The sequence below is a fragment of the Ctenopharyngodon idella genome, chromosome 1 (assembly GCF_019924925.1).
Source record: "Ctenopharyngodon idella isolate HZGC_01 chromosome 1, HZGC01, whole genome shotgun sequence".
Lineage (NCBI taxonomy): Eukaryota > Metazoa > Chordata > Actinopteri > Cypriniformes > Xenocyprididae > Ctenopharyngodon > Ctenopharyngodon idella.
Genome location: NC_067220.1, coordinates 18,575,701 through 18,594,766, shown reverse-complemented (window position 1 = coordinate 18,594,766; position 19,066 = coordinate 18,575,701). Strand labels below are relative to the sequence as shown.

At 35.4% G+C, this 19,066-nt stretch overlaps 1 protein-coding gene across 6 annotated transcripts in view; it reads left to right on the top strand.

Moving 5' to 3' along the window:
- Nucleotides 1–1,876: 1,876 nt before the first annotated feature.
- rbm47 (RNA binding motif protein 47) overlaps nucleotides 1,877–19,066 on the top strand; it is a 29,443-nt gene continuing 12,253 nt past the window's right edge. For 2 of the 6 annotated variants that reach the window (XM_051893055.1, XM_051893048.1), the window contains exons 1-2: nucleotides 1,982–2,221; nucleotides 9,334–9,491. The gene's annotated coding sequence lies outside the window, so the exon portion shown is untranslated. Of the gene's footprint in view, nucleotides 2,222–9,333; nucleotides 9,492–18,151; nucleotides 18,298–19,066 lie in introns of those variants that run through there. The other 4 variants (XM_051893015.1, XM_051893024.1, XM_051893035.1 and 1 more) reach the window with 4 other exon arrangements.

Here is a 19,066-nt window from a genome sequence, read left to right as displayed (position 1 = left end):
CTGTCATTAAGTGCTCACCCTCATGTTGTTCCACACCCGTAAGACCTTCGCTCATCTTCGGAACACAAATTAAGATATTTTTGATGAAATCCGATGACTCAGTGAGGCCTCTATTGCCAGCAATGTCACTGAACCTCTCAAGATCCAGAAAGGTACTAAAGACATATTTAAAAACACTGCTTCGAAGCTTTATGAATGATATCAGTAAACAAGGCTTCGTTTACGTGATCCAAACCACTGATTAGAAACAAAAGATTCCTAAAGCTTTGAAGCAGTGTTTTGAAATCGCCCATCTCTAGATATTGTTGAAAAGTTTTTATTTTGTTTTTTTGGCGCACAAAAAGTATTCTCGTCGCTTTATAATGTTAAGGTATTAACTGTTTTAAATATGTCTTTAGTACCTTTCTGGATCTTGAGAGGTTCAGTGACATTGCTGGCAATAGAGGCCTCACTGAGCCATCGGATTTCATCAAAAATATCTTAATTTGTGTTCCGAAGATTGAACGAAGGTCTTACGGGTGTAGAATGACATGAGGGTAAGTAATTAATGACAGAATTTTAATTTTTGGGTGAACTAACCCTTTAAGATATTTTAGGCTGATAGACTGCAACACAATTACCACTTTCAAGGCCCAGAAAGGTAGTAAAGACATCACTAAAATAGTTAAAACCTTAATGCTGTGAAGTGACAAAAATACTTTTTGCGCGCAAAAAACAAACAAAAATAACGACTTAATTCAATAATTTCTTCTCTTCCATGTCAGTCTCCTATACACAGTTGACGTAGTAAACAGAGTACGGCGCTTCCGTGTGCTACGTCAGAACCCTGCCTTAATTATTGGCCGGCTCCTGCGTCAGCATCACACACGTGTCGTAGTGCTCACGTGAACAGCGTCGACCAATACTGAGCCGGCGTTCTGACGTAGAACCCGGAAGTGCTGCACTGTGTATTAAACATCAACTGCATGTATTTATGCATTAAATTACTATAGTAACTGCATGTAACATATGTAACAATGACACTGTAAAATAAAGTGTTACTGATTAGAGTTTGGTTTAGAGTTATTGTAATTATGCATAATTTACAGTTATAACTATTGCAAGTACAATGTGTAACTAAGTCATGTTAATATAAAGTGTTACCTCCGAGAAATGAGAATTTAAATTTTTGGATAAACTACCGATTTAAGTGTAATTTATTTGTAACAAATTTATTGATTAATATGAGTATGTGACATGTTGTGTCCATATGACCGCATTTCATGAAGTCATAATTCAAAATGCACACACAAGCTAGAGGTCAGTGAACTGGGTGAAATGGTTATTTGGGAGATGGAGTGATTAATTTTTTTCATTTTTATTTAGTCATTCCCAGAGGTCTGTAAGAAACACAGAGTGTGTGTTCACTTTGAGGCCTTTATTGCATAAATCAGAAACCAAATGGGATGGTGAGTTCTTATATTTGTAAGGTGTATGTGTGTGTGTGTATGTGTGTGTGGAATGCTGCTCTGGCCTGTCTCCAGGTTGAGGGAGGATAGCGTTTCCAATCCGAGAGCCTGGAAGCATTCTGGTTTGGTGAGTTTCTGAGACACACACGCAGAAAGGAACAGGTTGCTTGGACCAGCCCGGTGAGAAACATTTCCCGGTACTAACTGCTGTAGACACAGACCCACACACACATACACACACTCTGTCTCTTTATTTTTATCAGTGTCTGAAGATTTCATATCATTATATATATTTTGTTTTGCGAAAAGTTTGTTTTTGACCTTCTGGATTTCAGACTGAGCCAGTATTCCTACAGATTTTTTTGGTTCATTTTTTCCTCCTCACAGCAGAGGAATGTGAAGATTATGTCAGTGAGAGGCAGGTACAGAGACTAGCGCTAATTACTCTCTCTCTCTCTTTCTTTCTCCGCCCGCTCTCTCTCTCTCTCTCTCTCTCTCTCTCGTTTTCCCTCCCTCCTCCTCCTCCTCGCCAGTGAAGGAGAGACACAGGGGAACGAACAGCAAGGACGGGGAAGTGAAACAGTTTGGAGACAGAAACTAAAAGAAAAAAAGAGAGAAACTTAAAGTTATTTTCATCACTCTGGACTGTCAAAACCTGCAAGAAGACACGATAAAGGGTGAAATACAGAGAAACAGGGATGAATGTGGCTGATCTGCTGTACCTTTGATTAATGCAACACATAGATTCTCTTTGACAGCTATTAAAAGCGCAGGTAAGTTCGTACATTGTCTATTTGTGATTCTCTCGTTTAGTGTCTCATGTTTTATCTGTTTTCCTTCCTTGTTCTCTCCGTGTCATCTTCTCACAGATGGTCCAGCGATCATGTTCTCCCCTCTGACCTTATTTATTTTCATAGAGTTAAATTGACATCTCTCTCTCTTTCTCTCCCGCTCTCCCTCCTTTTTTGTTCTTTTTTCCATCTTACAGTTGTAAGGTTAGAATGTCCTTGTGTTGCGAAAACTGTGTTGAAAGTTGCTCTGCGGGTCTTTTGTGTGTGTATGTGTGTTGTGTAACTGCACTCAGGGGGTGTGCTATAATTTAGTGTGTGTGAGGGAATCAGGTTTCTGACAGAGATGGCTCAATCTAAGAGAAACAAGAACTAATGAAAAAGATTGAAAGAAGGCCCGTTCTAGCCAATATAAGAGTCTACATAGTCAATATAATGAGCATAGACGTACTTTTTTTTTTCAAAGGGGAAAGGCACAACATGAACGGACAAGACACACTTCACTTTAAAGATTAATCACTTTTTCTTAAGCAAAAATTGTTTCTAGAGCCGTGGAATCTTGTTTTTTCTGTCAATGATGTGTGGGAATTACCTCCTGATTCATGTAATAAGTGCTTCAGCTTTAATGTGGGTTTAAGTTGTCTCCAAAAAAGTAGCTACATCTGATAAAAACCCTACGTTAGGGATGCCCAGAAGATTCCTTAAAAGTAAAAATGACTTGTATACTGTATATCTTAAACAAATAGTTTAATCTAAAAATGGAAGTTTTCTTTTAGAGTTAGGGTTGGTTTGTAGCAATTATAGTAATTAGATTTATATAAGAACAATAGTAAATGTGTGTGTGGGTGAGTGTGTTTACTTTGCTCTATCTGAGGTACAATTTTGTCTGCAGAAGAGAGCTAAATCATACAAAACCTCCCTTGCGAAATCCAGACTTTTTAAACTGTAAAAACGATTCATAAGTAAACCAAATTATATTTTTTAATTCTAAAAATGCAAATAATCTTCTCTTACTTGTAGTAGTCAGTTGTAATTACAATTGTCTTACATAAAATCCATAGAAGTCCAAGTCTAAATTTAGATATCTTGGTAAATGTGTGTGTTTCGGATATTGTCATCCCCAAAAAGATAGCAATATCTAAATTCCTTGTCTTTGTGTGGACATTTTTGGTCCCCATGTGAAAAACAGATTATAAATCAAAATAAATGATGTTTTTTGATTATGTAAAAATGCAGAAAGTGTTCTACAATTGGTAGATTTAGAGGTAGGGGATAGAATATATAGTTTGTACAGTATAAAAATCATTATGTCTATGGAATGTCCCCATAAAACTTGAAAACCCAACGTGTCTGTGTGTGTCTATGAATGGGTTATTTCATGTAGGGGGTAAAGAGGTCAGTGGTCTTGAGAGCTGACACGCTGTGGCGTTGCATTGTGGGGATGTAGTTAAAAAAAAATTAAATGAACTAGAGAAGAATTAACACTGAAGTGAAGTACAAAGAAAAGACAACTTGTCTCTGTGTCTACGCGTCTCACTGGTCATGTGACTCTCTGTTGTTACTCTAAATACCGCATCAGTTAAATGTGTAGGCATGTTTATTTGGTGACAAACCTTTGGGGGCCCAGTAGTGCTTGCACTTCAGTGTGTGTGTGTGTGTGTGTGTGTGTGTGTGTGTGTGTGTGTGTGTGTGTGTGTTTGAAATTGGATTGTCTGTGGCTCTGACTTGAACCAGTTCTCTCCGTCTCCATTCAGATGCTTATCTGATTCTCAGAAGGCAGCATATTCAGGTGCATATGTGTTTTCATATACACTTTTAACTTTTATTAATTTTGTGAATATCGCAATGAATTTAATTTTCTTTTTATTTGGCCATTAGGTTTCCTAAAGATGTCAATTTTGTCTTGCAAATCGAGTATGAACATTGAGACAGATATGGTTTGATTGTGCCTCTGGTTTAAACTTGAGCAGAAATGCCATTAGAGTTTCTGAATTCAGTTAATTAACATGAATCAGTTCAGTTTTGATGAATCGATTCAAACTTTTGATCCAACAATTAGCAAGTATGAGTGTTATGACAGATTTAAATGTTAGGTCAGAAGCAAAAAATGCATTTAGAGTTGTTGAGTTTGGAGAATTTTCATGAATCAGTTCAAAGTGTCCGTTTTAGTGAATCAATTTACAACTCTGATTCAATGGCTTGTTTGTGCCATCACTATTGTCCAACTTTCCTTATTTCTGGGAGGAAAAAAACAAATCAGTCAGACACTTTCTTTTCTTGATCCCCGCAAACTCGAATGATAAGATTTAGGGACATTTCCCAATTCTACATTCTTTATTGACTCAGTACTTTTGTTTCCTCTTTGTGGGAAACACACACATTTCTTATTCATCCACCTTCAGCACTTCAGTCAGTCTTTCTCGACTCTTGTAGATATACTATTAGATATAAAGAAGGAAATGGAGAGAGAGCAAGACAGGTCACCTCTCTTTTTGTGTTCTTATAGTCATATGACTGATCATGTGACCTCCTCAGCATGACTTTAACCCTGACAGACATCTGGACAAGTGTGTGTGTGAGTGAGTGAAACAGGATCTCCTCTCTCTCCCTTCTGCTTTTCTTCCCATCTCTCTCTAATACACACCAAATACCTGCACTTCACAATGAATGCATTCTTATACTGTCTCTATAGACAGACTAAAAGAGCTGTATGTGTGTGTGTGTTCAGCATGGTTCTCCTCCAGGTAGTTTGATTAATAGTGACTTCTGAGGGGTGGAGCTCTTTTAGTCCAAAGACTTAATTTGGGATATCCCACCGTGTGCCGCACACACACACACACTGGTCTCCTTAGTGACACAAGTTCTGCATGTTCGAATCAAGTCGCTCAATTTCTCTCTGTCTTGCTAATGCTTTTATGCCGCTTCATTACACACTGCTCTCTCTCCCCTTTCTTCTTTACTTTGTTGTAGTGAGTAATAATAGGCCCCATCCATTGAACCCAACAAACCGCACAAAAGCAGCATTGGTGTGTGAATACTGTTATATAGTACGTACATCTTAATTGCATTAACAATGTACAACTCACATTTTGATGTATAAATCTGTATGTGTGGAATGAAGGGTTGAGAGAACGCAATGGTCCCTAGCAGTTTGCCTTCTTTTAAATGTAACTATTTAAAACATTTCATTCCTCTTGCATTGTTACTGAAGAATCACACATTCACAAGTGTTTCCTTTTCTGTAAGAACACCCTGTCCTTTAGCTAAGACCTTCAACGTTGTTTTTTCAACTGGAAAAACAGAATAGTACAAAAAAAGTAACCTCTTTTCTCTTAACATTACAAATAACACCGTGGCATCACGAAGCGTTAACCAGTGAAGGAGAGATCAAGAAAGTAACAGGATGTCATTCATTTTCAATAAGACTTGGCATTAGTGACAGAGACAAATAGTTCATCCCATATTTAAAACTCTGTCATTATTTACTCACCCTCATAAGACTTCAGTGAAACACAAATGAAGATATTTTTAAGGAAACCCGAGAGATTTCTAGTCCTTTTATTGAAAATCCTTTACATCTGTACTTTGATGCTTCAAAATGTTCACAAATGTTCTGAAGACTTGAATTAAACTGCTTGATTCATATGGATTAATTTTACGATGTCTTTATGAATTTTTGAAGTGTCAGACTTTAGTAGAGTGGACTTTCAGTCGAGGAAATCTCACAGGTTTCAGAAATCTCACAGGCTTCATTGAAAATATCTTAATTTGTGTTTCGAACATGAACAACGACAGAATTTTTGTTTTTGGGTGAACTATCCCTTTAAGTGATAGTTCACCCAAATGAGCAGTGACATAATGTGGTGACAACCAATGGGAGTACAGAGACCTCCTCCACACTACCCTTTGAGCATGCGAAATTTCTTTGACACGCAACAGATTTGTCCAACGTGATATGACGTCGCATTTCTAGGGCTTCTGTTTTTGAATAAATCACAAATCACAACTAATAATCATTTCATAAGATGTGTGTGTGTGTGTGTGTGTATTGAGGAGGGATAAAGATAGAATGTGTAAGTGTGTTTTAGTTTTGCACACATTGCTTCACACATTGCCGGGTAGAGGTAACTGGAAAGACGTGTGTGTGTGTGTTTAATAATTTTCACTTTGGCAACACACCTGTAGCTTTGAAGTGATGTTTGGATCCCCTATTGGTCAAATATATTCGCACTATGCTAATTCACAGGTAAAAGTTCACTGAAATTTTCTGTTCTAAATAAATCTTATCTTTCTTTTCTAAATAAATCTTATCTTAAGGTTTTATCCTTTATTTCTATTAATGTGCAAATGCACTTTGTAGCCCTGCCTACAGTGAAATCTTATTGGCCCAAAATCTCACTATGTATTACACTTCAATATGGCTCTTCCATGTCTGGAGATATTTAAAGCTCTTGAGCAGTTGAGCCATCAGCGCAGTCACCATCAGATGACCTTGACTCAGAGATCTACTGTATTACTAGCAGAGTTTGCGTGTCTGTGTGTGTCTTTAGTCTATTCATGTATTCGTACAGTGTTGAAGTTTGAGTTAAACCTGATTTTCCAGTTACCTCTACCCGGCAATGTGTGACGCAATGTGTGCAAAACTAAAACACACTTACACATCTTTATTCCCCCCAATACACACACACACACTTCTTCTATCCCCGTCCCTTGAAGATACAGTTAATAAATTTCATATATGTTTATCAAATACTCTGTCCATTTCTCTGTAACAAACTCTGTTATCCCTCCATCTTGTGGAAGAACAGAAGGAAAGAGACTTGAAGTCAATGAAGGAGAAGGATTTTTCATGTTTATAATGGGCACTGATAAGGGTATAAAGGCAGACTTTGCACCCTCTCAAGGCATGTTGACTTTCTACACAGCCTCACCCTGCTTTATAGCCTACCCACAATGCATCATGTGCTCAGGTTTTATAATGTTGCCAATGATTAAAAAGATAATCACTGATGGTGCTATTTTACATCTCAAGGTTGCGTTTTGAATGAGTGTGGAAAAATTTCTGAAATGTTTCCTTGTGAATGAATGTGTGTGTGCACTAGCATTTTAAACTCAAGACTGTTGTAGACGGTTGAGGGATCCATTCAACTGGTTTGCCACCCCTTTGTGTGTGCGTGTGTGTGTGTGTGTGTGTGTGTGTGTGTATTTTGTGTGGCTGCTAGGGATTTTTGTGATCAGCCAACCACCTAGAACAAAAACTGTTTCGGCTCTTAAGCGCAACGTCATTTCCTGTATATGCACATCCCCTGTTGCACTTCTCTCATCCCCCACCCTCTTCCCACCCCCAAGATGTTTTACAGCTGAATGTGTAACAAGTGACCATCATCATATGACATTTTACTGACACTGCAGAAAAATATAATCGGGTAGTTGATAAATAACACGTCCGTGATCTAAGTGTAGAAAATGTTATAGGTACACTACCATTCAAACGTTTTGGGTTAGTAAATTATTCATGTTTTAAACAAAGTCTCTTGTCCTCACCAAGGCTGCATTTATTTAATAAAAAATACAGTAAAATCAGTAATATTGTGAAATATTATTACAATTTAAAATAACTATTTTCTGTTTTAATGTTATTTTAAATTTCATTTATTACTGTGATGGCAAAGCTGAATTTTCAGCAGTCATTACTCCAGTCTTCAGTGTCACATGATCATGAAATCATTCTAACATGCTGAAATGGTGCTCAAGAAACACACTTTATTATCAAAGCTGAAAACAATTATGCCACTTAATATTTTTTGTGGAAACTGTGATTTTTTTCTTCTTCTTTGATGATTAGAAAGTTCAAAAGAACAGTATTAATTTGAATTAGAAATCTTTTGTAAGTTTATAAATGTCTTTACTTTTGATCGATTACTTTTAATGCATCCTTGTTGAATAAAAATGTTAATTTATTCATTTTTATTTAAAAAAATGACTGACACCAAACTTTTGAATGGTAGTGTACAATCAGATATTTTTGTTTATATTACCCTGACTGTTAGACATAATGGTCAATACAACGTATATAAATAAATAATATATAAAAGAATGTAAATAATAAAATATTATATATAAAATAAAACATTTGTATGTAAATCTCAAATATGTAATTATATTATAGTAGATGTTTTGTAAGTAGCATTTTTTTTTTTTTTTTTTAAAAAGGGGTCTTAAAAGCATGAAATATATATATTTTCCATAGCGTATATTTTCCCGATCTGCTGCCTTTCACATCAAAGCTTATGATAGTCACTAGAAAATCAGTGTTTCCAGCTCATAATTGTCATGTGATCTCAAAATGGCAGCCCGATTAGTAGACTCGCTCCATGTAAAATGAAAAAGCTACTAATATTACTAGATTCTTCTTCAAATGTCATTTTAAACATATTGTGTAAAACTTCAGTGTGGAAGAAGTATTGAGTTTGTTCACTTATAAATGCTGATAAATGTGTTAGATTATGTTTGTGGTGCACAATTGTTTTTCATTATTGTTTTCATTTTATATAGGTAGTGGTGGTTAAAATACACACACACAAACACACAACCATTTGCGAATCAATGATTTCCACCTTATCTACGTAACTAAAGCAACACAAAACACACTGTAACGTGTAAGTACCTGTTTCTTAGGAACAGGAATGAGAAGATTTCACAGACCTTTTCAGGTTTGAATGAGCATGAGGGCCACTGAGCTTCAAACTTTTTTTAAATGTTTTTGAATGCAGGAATTCAGGAAATTGATTTCAGGTCAGGCTGAATAGTTTTCTGTCAGTTGCCACCTGTAATGAACTGTTGCTTAGTCAGTAGACAACCTCATTCACAGTCCACCGCACACAGTCACACGCATCCGCACAGACATCTCGTTTGCTTCCAGAAAAACTGGAGAGAAGTGTTCTTGGGTGTGACAAGGAAAAGGAAGAAAGAAAGAAATATAGGAGATAGGTGTAGGAGGGGGCACCTTTGCTCTGCCCCACCCCTCACATGCACTGAGTAAACACTCTTTTAACAACTGCACCTCCAATCAAACACTCCTCCTCTCTACCCCACAGACTGTGTGTGTGAAAGCGAGAGACTGACCGAGAGAGAGAAGAGAGTAACTGCTGACGCCAGACAGACAGAAGGCCTGAGTGTGTGTGTGTGACTGTGTGTGAGTGAAACTGCAGCTACACTGCCACTCGGACACACATTCACTCACCTGAAAAGACAGGTAACGTCTGTGTTTGTTTTTTTAGTGTCTGTAACCGCCTGGAATCTGAAGTACGTGTGCGTTTTTACTGTTTGTGAGCACTTGTTTAGTTTTGGCTGGTGTCTTATTTAAATAATTGATCTTTACTTGTGCGTCTATGTTGTAATGACCTTTTATGACCTTCAGGGGAACTTTAAAAAGGAAAACACTATATTTGTTTGCGTATAGTATGGATATTTGGTGACATTTTACATTAAGATCTCATTTGTTAACATTAGTTAATGCATTGGTTTACTGGTTGGAACTAACAATGAGCAATATATTTGTAAAGCATTTATTAATTTGGTTACACTTTATTTTAAGGTGTCTGTGTTACAGTGTAATTATACATTTAAGTACTGAGTAATAATAATTATATACTTGTACTTACTATAGGGTTAAGGTTAGGATTTGGGGTTTGATTTAGGGTTAGTTGCATGTAATTATGCATAATTATAAATAAATATTACTACAGTGTACAAAATATTTTCATGATTTATCACATTTTTTCTTTTGTCAAATCAACTTAATGAATGTGGTTCAGATAACATAATATTTTGAGTTTCTGATTGCCTTCATTGTATTAACTCAAATTTTTAATTTCAATGAACTCAAAATTTTAAGGCAACCAAGTAACTTACTTTTTTAAGCTAAACCAACAATTCTTTCTTACAGTGTACATATAACGTGTAACAAGTACACTGTACAATAAATTACCACTAATGTTTACAAACATTATTTTTGATTTCAGTAATGTATAAGCAAATGTTGAACATTAAGATTAGTAAATGCTGTAAAAGTGTTGTTCATTTTAGTTCATGTTAACTAATGTTGACAAATGAAACCTTACTGTTGCCAGATATTCAGGAGTAATCGTAATAAAAGAAGTGAAAATAGCATCATATGTAATTTGACTAGCTGCATTGTGTGTTTATGCAAGTGAGCGTAAAATAGTGTAAAATGTAATTGTGCGTCACAGTGCGCAGTGTTGGTTGTTGGTCTTTGGACTCGACTTCTTCAGTCTTATGTTTGCTGTTGGGGTGGGCCCAGACCTGCGCGTGTTACTGTTATCAGAACGGTTCCTGTATTTCTTCAGTCAGTGGCAGAGGTATCTTGATTCTCCATGTGCAGATTTCTCACAGAAAAATCAGCAAGAGAAAGTGATGAAACATCAGAAACATGCTTACTGGAGGCATTTTTGAGCAGATCATCAGCTGCTTGTGTTTGTGTCAGAGGATTGTGTTTGATCAGGCCTTGTCACATTGTGTTGCAGTAAGTAGATTAACCGCAGGAGTGAAGAGTTCAAACTACAAGATAAGAGACCTCAAGATGTCATCAGCGTGTGTGTGTGTGGTTCATCCCAGTGCTCATTTATGTGCAGTGTAGTTTCAAAGGTAAAACAAAGTGAAATGAAGTGCTTTAGTTTATAGTCGGATGTGATTTGTCCACTTGGATCTGCATGTGTGTGTGTGTGTGTGTGTTTGTGTCTGTGTGTATGCAAAAACAAAATGATTAATATATGTGATGTTGTGTTTGCTTGTGTGTGTGTATTCACTTAACCTTAATCATTTTAAGTTTTTCTACTTCCTTCTTCTGTTTTGTTATTGATTGTTAGCAGTGTTGCTATTTTAACCAAAACTATTTATAGCTGTAAAGCTGAAATAATAAACATTAGATGAAAAACTTAAACAAAAATTAGAAATATGGTCTTGGCACCTAAGATAAAATTAGTTTAACCCTTATGCACTATTCGTTTTGAATGGTATTTGGGTCTCCAGAGACCCCAGACAATAAAATGTGATTTTGTAACATAATAACGTATATTTTTTAAAACAAAATGTAACATCACTCCCTTTATTTAATGTTTTTACTCTACATTTTGATTTAAGGTATTAAGGTATAAATTTATATAAATAAATTTTAAAAAAATGTAAATGTTTTTATGAAAACCTTAAAAAGATCCACATTTCTTATTTTCATTCATGGAGATAGCATGGACAATGTGCCATGGATTAAGTACTACAATTACAAAAATCATTGATTTTAAGGTTTTTTGCTTAACGCCTTACAGACAATTGTGCTTGGCCAGTTTTGACTAGTTACGTGAGAACAAAAATTGTTGTGTGTGCTTTATATGAATGACTGGATAAATGTTTTACTGTAGCCTGTTTTCATAGAGAATTGAAACCGAGGACTACAGGAATTGAGAATTGTGTTGTGGGTATGATGGTCACCATGTCCACACGTCTCTCACATTGTCTGGCATCGTTTGAAGGCAGTGTTCTGTTTTAAGGAACCGTAATGTGTTCTTTATGTAAAATCATAGTGTCCTCCTCTGATCCAGATGTTCATCTACAATGCACATAGCTAAAATATAGGATCATTTACATACCATTTTTTTTATTCTAGATGGTTATTCTCATTAGATTCTTTCTCGTTACTGTAATACAATTTGTTAAATTATAGTCATTAAAACAGGAGAATTTGAATGTGCTTAATTTTGACACAAAAATTCTTGATAGGTTTCAATAACTTACCCATATTTTTTAGAATTTCTGTCACTTTTAGTATTTCAGATTGATTGTTATTGTGACATGGAGGTTTATTCTCTGTCTACATGAAGACATAAAGTGCATAAGCTGTTTGGATCTCATCATAAAGTGCACATAAGCAGATTTATCTGCCGACATTTTAACCTATAAATGTAACTGCTTGGGCGATTAACAGAAGTGGTTGTTCCCTCATGTGTCAGGTTCAAAATCAATCAGCAGCTTTTTCGCTGGATAACATATTTTCTGCTTAATATGAAAGTTGAATTTAGGGAACTTTAAGTTGAAGTTGTCTAAATATTAAGTATCCATTTGAATTCAGCAGTTGTTCTCATTTACTATAATTAAATCATATTATGTATATATCGCCATTTTATCGACGTTCAGCCACCTTGATCTTTTGATATTGATCACTGGCCATTGGAAAACCCCTATTGCTTGTCCACTAGGGTTTACATAGCCATTATGTATTGGTTAATAGAAAGTGTGGTAACTTTAAAGGGAATTGTGGATTCTCTTTTAGAGAAAGTTAATGTTAATGATCTGCGCAGTGATTATGTAGTGTTGCAAAGGTCAATCTTTGTTAGAGATGAGGTTTAATAATTATAGAGAGTTTTTGCTTAGTCACTGAGAAGGACGCAAGGTTCTGCACTTTTCGGTTCATCATGTGATTGGTTTCTTAAAATGAGCTGTTTTAAGAGTCTCTTCAGCAATAAACATTAACTTACCAGATTATCTGTTGGCAAGGCAACAAACTTTGAGTGTTAATGCGCTGGTCACCTTGTATGAGTATAAATGGAGTTAATCTAAACCTTGCTGACACCCCAACATTCAGACACGGTAAAAAACACAAAAACGCTCTCTCACTCATGTCTTTCAGCCACTTTTTACCCCTGAGAGTCCTTCATGACACTCAGACCAGCAGAGCTTTTGTGTCTCTGTGAGGGCTTTTATTTGCTCTCTTGGTTACTCTAAAGAGTGTATATTGTTTGAAGAGCCCTTGTCATGGCTAAAGACCTGCCAAGCATCTACACATAAACAGAAAGTCAGACACAAATGGGTCAATGACATGACACCCAATATCTTATTTAAAAATACATTAAAAAAAATACACAAAAAAATGCATTTCATACATGCATTAGCTTGAACATGCATATTCTATGATGACCACGTTTTAAATCCTCGATTTATAGTTATTTTGATACTTTTTGGGGGAATAAAGTCAAAAATGTTAGAGTGATACTGATACAACTTGTCTTTGTAGCAGGATTATGAAAAAGCCTCATTAAAAGAATGAAATTGTTAGTAATTATTACTTATCTTAAGTATTCTTAGGGGGAAAATCATATATCAACAAAAACTGCTACACTGCTTATTAATATTTGAAACACTTTTGTCTGTTAAAGCAAAGTCATCTGGTCTGAACAACATTCAAAAACATGCAGAAAACATAAAACAGGAAATGACCTCATAGATAACACCTCTGCTCACATTTTTATGAAAATGCAGTATGTTAGTAAATCATGTGATGTGACTCCCCAAAAACGGATAATATTTATTAATTCTTCATGATATTTGTAAAAATACATTTAAAAATCATTTTAAAATAATGATTCAGGTGTGTACACTTACATTTATTCAAGGTCTGAAGAATATGTTACTTTGTACTTGATCGTTGCACCGGTTTTTAATTGAATTGAATCAAATTTAAACTTTTGTTGAAAATGGAAAGTTTTCAAAACCATACGAAACCAGCATTCAAATAGAATAGATTTCTAAGAACTTGGCACATGTGTGTTTTAAACTAGATTATTTTCCCTTTTCTTTATCGTGATTCATGGACACGCTTATTTGTCATTGACCCAAATGCATCTTCATTATCTTCTGTTGTTTGAGAATGTGTTTTTGAATGTGCACTTTTAAGAATGTATTCTTGCAACTGTGTAAAAATCACAACCTTGTTATTCATTCACACCATAGCCGCAATAACCACACTACTATCTACAATCTTTTCAAACTGGAGTACTAACACACGTTTGATTATAGAATTTAGAGTTAAATCTCTGTGAATGACTCTTCTCTAAGCTATTTCCCCATACTTTTCCCCATCATGCAAAATGTCAGTGTTGATCCATTTTCCAAGCCACGGTGACCCAGCTCTGTATAGCAGGTGTGTGTGTGTGAGTGTGTGTGTGTGTGTTTGCTGTCAGTACAGTTTTCTTTCACTGGGAGGCCAGCATGTGTATTGTTCTACCCTTCTACATTTCACACTTTTCTTTCACTGTGATTGAAGGAGTTTCACCCAAGAGATACTAATTGATCTGTCTGCACACAAAAGCCTTGTGTGTGTTCCTGTGTACCTGTGTGTGTGAGTTTATATGTGCTGATTGTCAAGTATTGTCTTGTGTGTTAAAGAAGTCAAAGATCAGATATTTCTGTCAATCAGTATCTTAGATAATAACAAACCATTATCTTGTGATTACACAAACACACACTCACACTTTCCAAGATCGGTCCTCCTTCATTAACACGCTTAGCCATCATTTGTTGTTTCTATCACTTGTTATTTAGTAACAAGCCACTTATTTAATAAGCTTAAATGATCCTATATAGTTATTCAAAATGAACACACAATTGAAGGAGTTTATGTGGTAACACTTTTCAGTAGGTCCCATTAGTTAACCTTAATTCATAAATTTACCAACATTACCTAACAATGAGCAATACATTTTACAGTATTTATTGATGTTTGTTAATGCCAGTTAATACATGCAACCGTTTGTTGTTAGTTTGTTACCTTATGTTAGCTCAGGTCCAATATTTTGATTTTAAAATATATTAGTAAATGTTGAAATTTACAAATTAGCTAAGATATAATATATGCTTTAGAAGTGTTTCCATTTTTAGTTTATGGTAACCAGTGTTGGGGGTAACGCATTACAAGTAACTCGAGTAATGTAATTAGATTACTTTTTTCAAGTAACTAGTAAAGTAACACATTACTTTTTCAATTTACAACCAAAAATCTGAGTTACTTTTTCAAATAAGTAACGCAAGTCATTTTTTTACATTTATTGACCGAAAGCTCTCCTGTCCCCTTGTTGAGAGAAATAAAGTGCAGAGGAGTTGTGTGCGCTTGAACATGATGGTTATTGTAGTTCTAGACTAAATGTGAACATGCATTTGCTCATCTCACTTGCACAAAAACATTCAGTATTCCTCAAATTGAATAAAAACAAATTCAGAATTTCTGCAATCTCAGAATTTTACGCAAACCTGTAATAATTAATATATTAAATTACACAAATATACTTTATGTATTTAATCTCACTTTATTAACCGATGTCTTTGCTGCTGACCTTCAATGATCCAATTCAACCATACTAATAAATGATTTTATATTAGATTTAGAAATAAGAGTGTCAAACTTCCTTCTCCTGTATCCTATTCTTCTTTAATTCAGAATGGCGGCACAGCTGAAAGGTTTGTTTGAGCTGCACCCTCTACTGTACAGGTGTAAATATGCATTTCCTTCAGCCTCACGCTTATTCATTTCACTTTGGTTTGAAAGGGCCTTTACATTTGCCAAAAATGGAACTTTTTTGTTGTTATAAAAACAAACAAACAAACAAGCAAGCAAGCTCAGCCCGGGTGAGAAAAAGTAACGCAAAAGTAATGTAATGCATTACTTCTCATAAAAAGTAATTAAGTGACAAGTGTAATTAAGTTACTTTTTTAGGGAGTAACACAATATTGTAATGCATTACTTTTAAAAGTAACTTTCCCCAACACTGATTGTAACTAATGTAGTTAACTAATGTTAAAAAATGGAACCTTATTGCAAAGTGTTACTGTTTGTGTTTTGCTTTGTTGTTTTGTTTGAAAAATGGTAAAGAAGATTTTAAGATTTTTTCAAAAAAATTGTGTCTTGTTAAAATAAGTGCACTTTGTATGTGTGTGTAAATGCGTTTGTGTGTGTACAGCTAGTGATTTGTGTTGGTTAATCATCCACCTGCTGCTGCCTCAGGTTTCCTTGCACCAAGTGTGGGCACACACACACACACACACACACACACACACACACACACACACACACACAAACACACACATTCTGTATATAAAGGTCAACCACTGGCAGGCAGGTACAGTGAGATATGGAGACCTAATGTTGGCTGGAAAATGAATAGTCTTTTTCCACCCTCTCGATCGTTCATTTTCTCTCTTTTGCCACTGATTCTCACTTCCTGCTGTTTTCAGTATATCTGTACGGAACAAGGAAACTTCTACAAAGTCTCACTTCCAGAAACACACGAGGGCCTAAAAGATGCTTTTTCATTTGTTGTCCCTAATGATTTACCTTCAAATTATATGGTGTTTAATGACAGGTTTTATTGTATATTTTGTATTCGGAAAGCAACATTTTTATGAGTTTATGCCTTCCTGTGAAATTGAACCCAAGACCTTGCCGTAGCTAGTGCCAAGCTCTACTGTTTTAAGTACTAAACTTGTGACAACCCATATAGTCTGCTATTTGGACAACACACCTATGAACAGTATCTCTTTTTTTCATCCTAGGCAATGACAGTGAATGTTTAAAAAATGTATAAAATTAAAAACATATATAGTCAAGACTTTAGGTATGTACCTATACAGAAATTGACTTTAAAATATAGACCTAAATAAGAAAAGCCTATAACTGCAATCCATTTTCCAGTCAAGCTGATGCATAAGCGCAGTGTTTTTAAGATAACGTGTCGAGATAACAGCCCGGCTTTGATGAGAACATAAATGTGTTGTGAATTCCCCAGCTAAAAAGAAGAATGTTCTAAGAACGTTTTGTTAAAATTCTCATTAAATTAGGAAAACATTATCTCTGAATGTTCTCTGAACATTCAAAATGTTTTTTGTTTTTTTTTTAAAGTTTTTTTTCCTCTTGGTTATGTGATAATTAGAGAAAACATTAATCAAGGGAATGTTCAGTTTGATCATTTTGCAAACATTTTGGGAATGTTACTTTTGAATGTTTACTGGAAGACCCACACACAGCTTTACTGGAAGACCGTTTGTTCATAACTTTGAGAGAAAGTTGCCAGAATGTTCCCTGTTAGGCACACAGACGTTTTGCATTCTACTGCTCTGCTTTTCCATTGTTTTATGTGAACATGCGCTAGACAGACGTCTTTAGACTGTTGCACTCACGCCTCTTATCTCTTGTAGAGTTTCGCTTATGAATACATTTTTAGAATGCGGTATCAATTTCAAAGAAGTTCGTTTTTAAAAAACGTGTTTTGAGATCTTGCGTTTTTTTTTTTTTTTCATTCCACCTCACTGCTTCTTGTGTTTTTAAATGGCCTCTAAAACATTGCCTGTAACTGCGCTCTGTACGTACGGGTCAGGAGGTCATAATTAATTGCATTATTTTTTTATCACATTATTTTTGTCATATTTAATCGCATGAAATCAGTGGACTAAATTGACAGCTCTTATTATTGCTCCTCTTGCTGAGTCACATTTTTTTCTTTTTAATGCATTCTTTCTCTCTTTACTTGTTCAGTCTCTGGCAGAAGTTCATTATTTCTTCTCTCTCTCTCGACCTCTCCTTCCTCCTGATTTTTGCTGAATCGTCTTTCATTGTGATTTGCACACTTCCATTGACCCCACTTCCACCAAGTGTCTCTCCCCAATTTAATACAAACTGACAACCAGCAGTTTATTTAGAGGCAGTATTTTTTTTTTTTTTTTTTTTGAGTTGGTTTGTCCTGCAGAATATGCTTTTTTTGCAGTTATTGTCCAATGTTCATATTCCTGACTTGTTTTTGTACTATTATTTAGGTTTAATAAAACTAACCCTTTAGGATGTAATAGCTCTTGGACTCTCTCTTGGTGTTGCCACTGTCTCCTTATTTAAACATTTGCATAAGTGATCATTGAAACGCTACATCTACAGATGTATTATTTAAATATCTGTTATTGGTTGGTCTGCCTGGTCCTCTTGGCTTTTTATTAGTCAGTCTGCTTTTCTTCCTGTTTTAGCTTGGCCTTGAGCCGCACATGTACTGATTTTCAGTATATGTGTGTGTAAGCATGTGAATGAGGAAGTGTTTGTGGACGTGTGTGAGAGAGAGCTTTGGTTTTGTACTGCTGAGTTGCCTGTTATTCCAACCTCAGTCACAGTCACATGCTCCTTCAGCGAGCCTCTTGAACACATCATGAAAACACCAGGTACCAACTTAAGCACGGTGCGTGTTGTAGTTGTTCATTTATTTGAACTTTATTGCTGGAGTAAATGACTAATTAATAACCTTTACACCTTTGTTGTTGTTTTATGTCCTCTTAGTTGCGTTTGCATGCATTTGTGTTCTGTGTGAGTTGTGTGAACTTAGTTGTGTGCTCCAGGATAAGCTGTGTGTGGGTCAGCATGATCTGCGTGTGTAACCATGGTTTCATTGCTAAGCAACCTAACTACCTTAAGCAATATCAAGGTCCGGCTAACTAGAGCCAACTAACAGCTAAACAGTGTGATTGAATATATACAGTACAAAATGTTTTATTATGCAATTTCCTAAAAAAAATACCCTTAGTTTCTTTATATTAAACACAAATTCTTTTTCTAAGATTTTGTAGTTAACTTCCATGCGTCTGTGTTCTGCTTATGGAAAATTCTGGACTGTAGGATTTGGGCATTCTGGAGATTTATTCCATGCTGAAGAATGTAGATGCGGCTTAGTGAGGTTTATTAGGCAGCTTTAGGTGTAGAAGAGGATTTACATTTTCTGTGTGTATGTGTGTGTGTGTTTTATTCATAGAAAATAGGACTATAATAATTCATAATAAAATATATTAATGAGAGATATTTGCATTAGTATCGGGTGATATTAGATATTTAATTGTAGATGCTTATTCTTTCCATTTTTACATTTAGATTACCTTTACCATCATCTAATATTCACTTATCTTTAAAACAATCATAATTTAATAACGCTATTAAATGCAATAGCAAACCTCAAA